Source organism: Otolemur garnettii, unplaced genomic scaffold (genome assembly GCF_000181295.1).
Source record: "Otolemur garnettii isolate 467f Iridium unplaced genomic scaffold, OtoGar3 scaffold00016, whole genome shotgun sequence".
In the NCBI taxonomy this organism is placed as follows: domain Eukaryota; kingdom Metazoa; phylum Chordata; class Mammalia; order Primates; family Galagidae; genus Otolemur; species Otolemur garnettii.
In genome coordinates, this window is record NW_003852411.1 from 1632258 (window position 1) to 1644161 (window position 11904).

The window sequence follows — 11904 nt, forward strand, 5'->3', positions numbered from 1 at the left end:
ATTGGTGGGGTCACCTCTATGGTTTATTTTACAAGGGTGCAAGTGAATCTTTCTAAAAGCAGAGGATGAACGTTTTAACTCAATAACTAGGAAAATGACATGAAGGTTATGTTGACCAGTTTGATGAGAGTATTTCAAAATGTATATGAAAACAGGACACTGTACCCCATGATTGCATTAATGTACACAGTTATGCTATAAGAAATAAAATAAAATAAAAATCTACCCAAAGAAATAAAATGTCCACACAAAGACTTGTATATGAATGGCCATAATAGCTTTAGTCATAATGGCCCCAAACTAGAAACCCAAATGTCCATGAACTGATGGATGAATAAGCAAAGTGTGGCATTTACACAATGGAATACTTTTTATTACTATTCAGCAATAAAAAGATCACATTTTTGGTACATTCTATGACATGGATGAACATCAAAGACATAATACTAATTTAAAGAAACCAAGCACAGAAGATAACTTTTTAAAAAATTAAAATCCCACAGCTATCAAACTTCTAGAAAAGGCAAATATCTAGAGACAAAAAACACTACTGATAGTCTAAGCTAAGGAGGGAGTGGAGACAACAACACATGGTCATGAAAGAACTTCCAGGGGGACAGAAATTTTCTAAAAGTGGATTACGGTAATGATGGCACAGCATGTATATTTAATAAAAATAATTGAGCCATACACTTCCAATGGGTGAATTATAGATCATGTAAATTATACCTCAATAAAATTGCTTAAAGAGGAAGATCCTGTAATCCTAAAGTCAGTGCTTCTCAAAGTAATGCTTGCAAACACCCCGGGGCACAGGATTAAACACAGTACCTCCCTGAAATATTTATTTTCCTCACTGGTAATTTAATACATTAGTGTTAAACGTTATTGTTTCATGAAAACAGACATCTATGCTACAGAATGTGGTAATAAGTGAAAACAATCCCAGTGAGCACAAACAGGGTCTTTATTCAGAGCTTGCTATGGGGCACTCCCTTAATGTGGGCAAGGGAGTCCACCCACATCATTGGCGTTTGGCAGACACCCATAAGACTCAGGCAGACAGTGCAGGGGGAAAGCCGGGGAAGGGAAGACTTCTGGTACCCTCTGATTGGCGGAGGCTATTGCCATGGAGAAGCTGGAAGCAGGCTAACTAGAAACAGCATCTCATCTGATTGGGTTGGAGAGCATATTGGCTTTCTTTGGTTGGTCCAGAGTTGGAAATTTGTCAGTCCCCGACCAAGTCCTCCCTCCTCGGGGCCACTGGTTGTATAGGTTGTGGTTTGGCGCCTGGGACTGTTGCTGAAGAGGTTGTGGTTGGCTTCTCCAACTTGCTGCTCCAGTTGTGATTTGTCTTCTGGGCTACTCACGTGTTGTTATACATGCTCTGGCCATTGTCTGTTTTTATATACAGTCCCTCAAGAGTAAAACCTTGAAACCTGACGAGTAAAAAACAAACAAGCATTGGTACGAGGTGAGACGGGCCAGACCTGCCCCTTTTCCCTTTCTTCCCTCCAAGAAGTCCCACATGTGAATAACTTCTCGACAGTGTGTCATACTAGCTCCCAGATAATCTGAAATTATCTTAAATTCAAGCTGACATTACTGCTCTTCCCAAATTTGACATGTGTTTTTGATGAGAGAGACAATGGGTTATCCTTAGACAAAGCCCTTCTCATGTCCCTGGTCTCTCATATTTCCCCCTCTGCCCAGCCCACTGAGAATAATGATGGGGTCACATTACATGACCCTGCATGTCAATAATAATTATTATTACTCATAATAATGAAAATAAGAAGAATGTCCAGCAACTTTACAAGGATTAGTTTATTTAATCCTCACCTTGAGAAATTATTATTATTATGCTATTTTAGCACTTAAGGAAAGTGAGATTTAACGAAGTTAAATAATTCATTCAAGGTCACAAGATTCAAGACCAGTAAGGAATCCAAATCCAGATATGTCTGAAACTGTACAGCCAGGTCGTTCACCATAATATCGGTTTCCTAAAAGAGAAATGCAACAATGTATCTGATTGAAGGTATTTCTTTCTGATTCAAATATGCTTAATAGTAAACATTCTCTCACCTCACTTCTCTAGCATGGTCCACAAATGCTCTCTCAAGTTCAATAGCTGGATGTTTTATTCCCTGTGAGTCATACCTTGTACTTGATAAAACATGTCTTAAACAATTTTCCTCAGACTTAGAAGCAAAATTCCTGCTGAGGTCTTATTATCCCTGTTAGTAATATCAGTGGCTTGCAGTTTCTTAACTCTTAATCATTGCTTTAGAAAAAGTACTGATTTATAATCATAAGAGTATAATACACACATCAAATATTATTGGGTTGGTTATTTGTATTTTTTATGTATGCCACTGAAAGTAGCAACCCAGGAAATTTTCAGAAGTCTTAGATGTGAGGACAGGAGGTCTGGAAGCATTTTTCCTCTTGAATATTTTAGCTTCTTAACCATTTACCTTAGTGGATCTCTCCACTCCCATTCATTGGCCATCCCATTCACAGCCAACCCACTGTTAAAATAAAGGAAGGGGTCAAATTATTGAAGGCATCTCCCACTTGTCATTGTCCAAAATACTGTATCCCCAGGCCTAGCCCATACTTGCAGTTGGCAGAGCTTGCTGGCATAGCTAGTCTATGACAATTTTAGCTTAAGTCAGTCATTTGTGAATCTACAAGTAGTTCCAGAAAAGAACATGCACAGCCTTGGCCTGCTAAATTCTATCAATAGTAGGGTTATTATCTTTCTGATTATATTTATTCTATGGTAAATCCCACTCTTCTACAGCTTTCCCATAAAACTCTACTTTGTGCATTCTAGGACTACAAACAAGCCCTTGAGCTTCATTCCAATTAACTTATTAATTAGGCCTCACCACATCACTCTTACTGGCCAGACCCTGTTTCTCTGAGCTGTGCCTCCCCCCACCCCCATTCACTCCAGTTTCTCTGTGGACAGTGTTCACAGGGGGCTCATGGATTCTGACACAGATCCTGTAAGGCAGAATTACTAGTCATTTTCTAAGAATGTTGCTTTCCTGATGTGCAATCTTTCTTCTGTTAAGATTATGCTAAAAGAAAACACACACACACACACACACACACAGAGAGAGAGAGAGAGAGAGAGAAAAAATAAGAACTGTTTCACTTCAAAACTCTAGGATGTTCACAAAAGAATGAATTCTTTGCAACCCAGACATTTCATATTTAAAAATCAATGCAATGATTTCCTGCTCTCAGCTCCTTACCATAGAAAATCCTCAACCAGTGTGATGTCATCAGTAATAAGAAGTGGTAAAATAGTCTTAATAGTAATAATTAGAATGTCAAGCATATCAAAGATTCACTTTCCTTTATAAATTAGAGCAGATTCAGGGTTACCCTCTGAATAGAACCACTCTCTCATTCACTTGCTTTCCTATCTACCTTGGAAGAAATAGTTGAGTTGAGAATTAGACATAACCTGTAATTTAGTTTTCCTCTGCCACTTCTCTTAGTAAGCCATCATTAATGATATGTCATTAAAAACTATAGCAATTATGAATTATTATAGTGCTTTTGCTGATAATTTTGTAGTTACTTCCATTCATTTTCATTTTAGTTTTGTTCATGAATAGGGGAGGCAGCATCTTTTTTTTTTATTTTTTCTTTTTGCCTCCAGAAGCCTTGTGACTGGCACAGCCACCCACCACCTACCCCAACAACTCTACCCTTCTCTCCTGGCCCCTGGGAGAAGTGGAGCTCTGAACCAGCAAAGCTCAAGGGGATGTGAAGCCCACACCCAGATACCCTGTTTGCCAGAGGCCAAAGGCTAGAGATACTCTCTGCTCGATTACTTGGGACAAAGAGACCTGTGGCCTATGCATGATGTAGCCCCCAACGATTAATTTTTAATAAGAAAGGAGAGATAAATAAAGAACGTTTAAGGGTCAGAAGCAGTGGCTCTGACCTGTAATCCCAGCACTTTGGGAGGCAACATGGAAAGATGATCTAAGGGCAGCAACAATGCAAAATCTCATCTCTACCAGAAGTAGGAAATTCAGTAGGGTGTGGTGGCACACAACAGTAGTCCCGGTGCTCAGGAGGCTGAGGTGGGAGGATGACCTGAGCCCAGCAGTTTGAGGTCACAGTGAGCCGCGATGGTGTCACTGCACACTAGCTGGGCAAGACCCTGTCTCTAAAAAAATAAAATAAGGTTTTATTTTCAAGAATGCTTAAAGAAGAAAAAAGAAAAAGGAAAGCTTAAGAAATATATCTCCATCATGACTTTTTAAGTATTTTCTTTGTAAACAAAAACTTTTTTCAAAGGAGGATTTTTGTGGAACCCCAATGTAAAAAACAGATGAACATGAAATTGCTTTAATTCAAACTTGGGCAGACAACTGCACCGTCCACCTGACTTCTTACTACACCATTTGGTGACATCTAAGGTGCATCTACAGAGCCTTTGTGCTCCACTGACTATCACTGAAAACCAGTGATCTCCAGTGACATTGGAGCCACATCATCTCATTGACACTGACATCAGATGACCAAATCAGATGCAGACCAAGGGATGACACAAGTGATATTAGCCATGATGTCTTTTATGTGACACATTTAAAAGCACATATTCTTAACTAACAAGAAGATTTATTAAACAATAGTACCTAATTGCTTACCTTAATATTACCTACAGAGATCTGTATAAAAATAAAAATACAGAATGGTGGAATAAAAAAACACCACTTTTTAAAAACTATTTTGATACCATATTTCTTTATTCTTATGAAAAAACAATCAAGCAAATATTTCAAGGACTATTTTTATCATTCTCCACTAAAAAGTTTTTATACTTACATACAGAGATACGTCTACCATATTTGTTTTTTTCTCCACAACTCTTTAAGGAGATCAAGATCTGGATATGCCCATTTGAATATGTTCTGAGAGAAACAGAATATGTTGAAATAACCTATTTCTATTATTTGAGGTACTTATTTTTAATCCACCCTATCTTTATTATCCTTCTATTGGAGGCCTATATTCAACTGTAACCAAATTGCTTCAATGAGTTACCATAATGGATGTTATATTTTAAGTAATCTATAAAATTAACCACATACGAGAATGTATCAGGAAAGAAAAACTGTCACAGAAGGATGTGTTCTAAAATAAAATCTTTCACATTTAGAAGTCAGTAGATTAAGAAAACAGTACTGAATTTGGTATCCTCTATTATTTTTCAAAGATCATTTTCTTTCTCCAAACCATACAGTCAAAAACTTGGCAACAATAATAACATGCTTCTCAATATGCTTTTTCCCTCCTGTGGTACATCCTCCCGGTCACCTACTTCAGACCACTTACAGGGATGTGTAAGCAATCCCTGTAAAAAACAAGGATCTAGCCATGCTGAGAGCTTTTCAATTTTATAATATGACTGTTTCAATCCATATAAGATAAAATGACAAGAAGAGGATGAAGATTTCACTCTTACTTTGACCTTGTTTAGAAAGTAGGTAGGAATACCAATCATAAATGATAAATAAAATTTTATATGCAGAAATTAATGGTCAGAGTATACCCAAATCTTCCCAAACGTTCTCCTCTGTCAAACTAGGGTCTTGCTATCCTTTTTCCACATTCTGTTTTCAAATGGCCACAGTAAGAATTATTCATAATGTGAAGAAAAACCTTTGAGAAGTGCCTGACAGTATAATTTCTAACTCATTCTTGGGGTTTATCCTCTTGATCCCAAAGAAAAATCCCATTTCAAAGAAAATAAACTATCACTAGACAATAAATCTGTGAAAATTGATCCTGGATTTCCCTAGCAAAGTGATAAGTGAATACTAAGTGTTCAATGTAAACATTTGTTCAATTAATTAATTGTATGGATTTTCCCATCTCAAGTGGCTTCATGACAATACGCTGGATGGAAAAGAGAACCCAAAACACTAATCAAAGCTGAGCTTTTTCCCTCCTACTTTTGAAAGACAAGGAAGCTTTTTTCCTCTCTCTTTTCTAAAAGGCAAAACTAGTCTTTCGTCCTGAGAGTTACTGGGGAGATTCCTTTCCTTCATTTTTATGCACTTCTCACTCTCTTCATGTATTTTTGCTCATGCACATATGCGTTACCAGACAACTCTTCCTATGACAAGAGATAAACTTTAGAGTGAGATGTGTAAACTATTTGTCTTGCTATAATATTGGACTATTAACATTTTCAGTGTTTTTTAATTATGCATTTAATTATATCCCAATTTACCCAAAAGGGCTTGAGATATTTTACTCTCCTGAGTCCTTTGTGTACCGATTTAATTAATCACATCCAATACTTACTCAAGCACTGTGGGGTTTAGAAACATGAAGAACAGATTGTCCCTGCCCTCTAGGAAGTAATAATCCAGAGGCAATAGAGAGACATGAAAATAAATCACCCTGAAGAAAGAGACTCTGATAACTGATACAGAATTACAGACAAAAAGTACAGTGTGAGAGCACTAGGAAGAAAAGAATCATTCTACCCATAAATCAGATAAAACACATGGCTGTTCTGCTTCTATAACTCAGAAGGTATTTGCCAGTCCTGATTCATCTCAATGTTCCACATCTATGATGGAATATAAATGTTTATATTTATAAAGATGTTTCTGAATCACCAAGATGTTAAATTATTTAATTTTATTTTTATACTAAAGTCAGAAGGAATATAACACAACTTTTAGGATTTCAATGTAACTATATTGAGATCATACCATTTTAGCTCAATTTTTACCTTTCCTATGTACAAAAATGTCATTTACCCACAATATTTAATTCCCCCAGGACTCTGGATAAGCTGAGTGTGGCTATGAATTCCTTTTATTTTCACTTATACTTTAATTCTTTTCAAAATCCTATCTTTAGATAAGAATGCTCAATAAAATTATACATCTTGTTTAATATAATTCTGGCATATTATAGTCACTTGTTTTTACTATTGTTATATAATTTTAAAATTATATATAATAAAAACATCATATAAAATTATAATAACTATTCATTGCTTGGGCAAAATTCAGTGCACCTCAGATAATATTAAGAAGAACATTCATTACATCTAATTTCTAAAGAAAATATAAAACAACCTCAATAGGGAAATAGTTGAATAAATTATGACATGTATAAAATATAGTGCTTCCTTTAAAAAAGAACAAACAAAACATTAAAAAAATAGTTTTGACACATTGAGCATCAAGCAAGGAAGAACAATGATCACATGAGACAGGTAAATAATGAGGTGAGCCCTATGATCCTACTGCCTGAAAAGGATTTCCAGGCCATTATGAAGGCACCCAAATGGAACTCATTATCTCCCTTGATTTAATAAAGAGTTGGGAACACAGGAGACCAACATGGCTAGTCAGGTAGAGGGCCATAAAGGGGAAAGAGACACAGAAAGGGCACCCTCCAGATCTACAGAAGTCAGATCTCTCTCAAGTCTTCAGCTAAGTACTCACCAGTGCTGACAAACTAGCCACATAGAAAATCCAATGGAGTCTTTTTAAAGTTACCAAAATGAGCAAATCAGTTTAACAAATTTATAATATCAGTAAACAAGGTCAACATACAAAAATTAAATGAATCAGCCCAACTACAGAATTTGACACTAAGGTCTGCCAATCCAGGGTTGCTACCCATTAGCCCATCCAGAATCCCAAGCTAGAGTAAACATCAAAAATCTATCTATATCATTACCAAAGAACACCAGAAAAGTTGGAATAAATGGTCATCTCTTTAATTGTGCAGGCATCAATATAAAGACAATAGAATTATGAAAGAACAGAAAAATATGACCACCAAAAGAAACTGACAAATTTCCAGCAACAAACTGAGAATAAATGTAGATCTATAGAATGAAAGACAAAAAACTCAGAATAATCCTCTTAAGAAATTCAAGAGAAGAGAACAACTGAGGGCCGGGACCCCCTCCATGGAGAAATACCACTACAAGCCCAGGCAATCTCTTGCCTGGACCAAAAGTTGATCTAACATTCTCCCTACCTTCCTGAACTCCCAATCCACCCCTTTCCCCTCTCCTGGCAGTCTGGAAGACAACCCCCTGCCAAATCCTGAGCGTTTGGCATATTTTTGCTGAGGCAGGGCACCTCATGAGCTATGGGACAGTTGCACTGAAACTATAAATTTAATAGAGGCAGGGAGTCATAAGAGGAGAGAGACTTGCCCCGTGTTAGAAAGAGCATAACTCTGGTCCCACACTACTGACCACCAGGGACCACAGCCCACCAGTTCCCCAGCTCAGCAGCCCACGGTGGGCAGCTTGGCTCACTCCCAACCTGGCTATCCCACCCCACCCTACCCCCAGTGACTGGCAGCCACAGAGACCACTCCCACCTGTTCTCCTGTGACATGGCAACTCCACCCTTCGGCTTCCCATCTGGCTCCTGCCACCAGGGGCCCCACCAGTGACTCCGCCCTTCGGCTCCCCACCCAGGTCCTGGGACCCCACAGCCAGTGGCTCCTGCCTGGCTCCTGCAACCCCTGAGGCCAAGGCCAGGGACTCTGCCCTCTGACTTCCTGCCCAGCTTCTGCAGAAAAGGCTGGTGGCAACGCCCTCCAGCTCCCCATCAGCTCCAGCAACCTACACACAGCAGTACCCCAGACCAGCGGCACCACCCTCAACAGTGACAGCTCCACCCCTGACAGTGGTGGCAGCTCCAAGGTCCCTCACATTGGGGTCAAATTGAGCTGCCAGTGGACCCCTGCTGCCTAGATGCTGAAGGCCTTTTGAACTCTCCCACCTGATCGGTGTTTGTGTCAACTGGGACAACTGGTTTGGAATTCTTGACCTGGGCCAATCACCCAGTGACGGAGGTTATACACTGGTTGTGTTGTTCTGGGAATGTGGGATTCTCCCCTTCCCTTCCAATTGTCGCCTGTCTGGGGGGGAGGAGGGTGGTTTCTCAGTTGCTTATATATCTCCACAGCTGAGATTTCAGCCCAAAGCCACTGATTCACTAGGATTGGACAGAGACTAGCTGAATACCAGTCAGCACCACCTAGCCCCACCATACCAACTGGGTGCCCAGTTTCAGGCAGTAGTTCTGCATGGGACATTTGTAAAGCTCTAAGGGAAAAGCCACAATCACCAGTTCCAGTTCTTTGTTAAAGGGCTCATTAATTACAAGTCCAGGAGTCCTCAATTTAATTTCACCTTGCCAGCTTCTCTAGCCAAATGATGAAAAATAATCATGGGGCAGAATCAGTGGAAAAACTCTGGCAACATGAATAATCAGAGTAGATCAACTCCCCCAAGGAATGACAAAAGAGACACAACAGAAGATCCCATTCATAAATAAATGGCTGAGGTGTCAGAAATCGAATTCAGAATTTGGATTACAAATAATATTAACAAAATGGAGGTAAACATAGAATTAGAAATCCAAGGAACAATTCAAAAATTGTCTCAAGAGTTCAACAAATTCAAAGACAAAATCGCCAAAGATATTGACACATTGAGGCAAGAACTTGCAGCCCTCAAAGATCTGAGAAATACAGCAGAATCCCTCAGTAACAGAATGGAGCAGGCAGAAGAAAGGATCTCTGACATTGAAGACAAAGCTTTGAAAGCTCCCAAAAGCTCAAAGAGGAAGAGAAGTGGAGAGAAAAAAAGGATCATTCCCTGAGAGAATTGTGCGACCACTCCAAAAGAGCAAACATTTGCCTGATAGGAATCCCTAAAGGAGAAGAGGATGGTCTGAAAGGCACAGATACTTTACCCCAAGAGATAATTGAGAACTTCCCAAGCATGGCAAGAGATACTAAAATTCAGATAACAGACAGTTCCAGAACCCCAGCATGACTCAACCCAAATAAAGCATCTTCTAGACACACTGTAATGAACTTCACCAAAGTTAATATGAAGGAGAACATTCTGTAAGCAATCAGACATAAGAAAAGCATAACCTACAAGGGGAAGAATATTAGAATGACTGCAGATCTTTCTGCTGAAACTTTTTAGGCCAGAAGAGGATGGTCATCAACCTTCAATGTCCTAAAACAAAACAACTTTCAGCCCAGGATCCTGTATCCAGCTAAATTGACCTTCATTTATGACAGAGAAGTTAAATACCTTAATGACATACACATATTGAAGAAATTTGCCATAACCAAACCAGCTCTTTAGATCCATCCTCCATAATGACCAGCACAATGCTCTACCACCAAAGTAAACTCACTCTGAAATTCTTGACCAAAACCCAATTTCCACAGTAGTAAAAAGTTTTAAAATGTCCACTGAAATTTCAAAAAACATAACACTCAAAATACTACCAGGCTTATCAATACTCTCAATTAATATGAACAGCTTAAACTGTCCTCTTAAGAGGTACAGGTACAGGTTGGCTGACTGGATACAAAAACTCAGGCCAGATATCTGCCACATACAGGAATCTCATCTTACCTTAAAGGATAAATATAGACTCAGGGTGAAGGAATGGGCATCTGTAATCCAAGCAAATAAAAATCAGAAAAAAGCAGTGGTGGCAATTTAATTTGCAGACACAATAGGCTTTAAACTAACAAAAGTAAGGAAAGACAAAGATGGTCATTTCATATTTATTAAGGGAAACACTCAACATGATGAGATGTCAATTATTAACATTTATGAGCCCAACCAGAATGCTCCTCAATTTATAAGGGAGACTCTAATAGACATGAGCAATTTAATATATTCCAGGACCATAATAGTTGGAGATTTTAATACCCCTTTGGCAGTGTTTGATAGATCCTCCAATAAGAAACTAAGCAAAAAAATTTAGGACTTAAACTTCACCATACAACAATTGAATTTAACAGACATCTAGAGAACATTTCATCCTAACAAAACTGAATACACATTCTTCTCATCAGTCCATGGAACATCCTCCAAAATTGATCACATCTTAGGTCACAAGTCTAACCTCAGCAAATTTAAAAGTATAGAAATTATTCCTTGTATTTTCTCAAATTATCACACAATAAAAGTTAAATTCACCAATAACAGATATCTGCATACTCATACAAAGACATGGAAACTAAATAATCTTATGCTGAATGATAGCTGGGTCATACATGAGATTAAGAAGGAAATTGTGAAATTTTTGGAACAAAACAATAATGAAGACATAAATTACTGGAACCTGTGGGATACTACAAAGGCAGTCCTAAGAGAGAAGTTTATAGCGTTCCTCAAGAGAACAGAAAGAGAGGGAGTCAATAACTTAATGGGATATCTTAAGCAACTGGAAAAGGAAGAGCATTCCAACCCCAAACCCAGCAGAAGAAAAGAAATAACTAAAATTAGAGCAGAATTGAATGATGTTGAAAACAAAAGAATTATTCAAAAGATTAATGATTCAAAAAGTTGGTTTTTTGAAAAATTCAACAAAATTGATAAACCTTTGGCCAACCTAACCAAAAATAGAAAATTAAAATCCATAGTATCATCAATCAGAAATGACAAAGGCAAAATAACAACAGACACCTCAGAAATTTAAAAAATCCTTAATGAATACAACAAAAAACTTTATTCTCAGAAATATGAAAATCTGAAAGAAAATGACCAATACTTGGAAGCACACCAACTTCCTAGACTTAATCAGAAAAAATTTGAAATGCTGAACAGACCTATATCAAGTACTGAAATAGAATCAACTATGAAATCTCCCAAAAAAGAATAGTCTGGGACCAGATGGCTTCACATCAGAATTCTACCAAACCTTTAAAGAGGAACTAAGTACCTACATTAAGTACCTACATTACTTAACCTTTTCCAAAACATCGAAAAAGAAGGAATACCTCCCCACACATTCTATGAAGCAAATAACACCCTGATTCCCAAACCAGGAAAAGACCCAA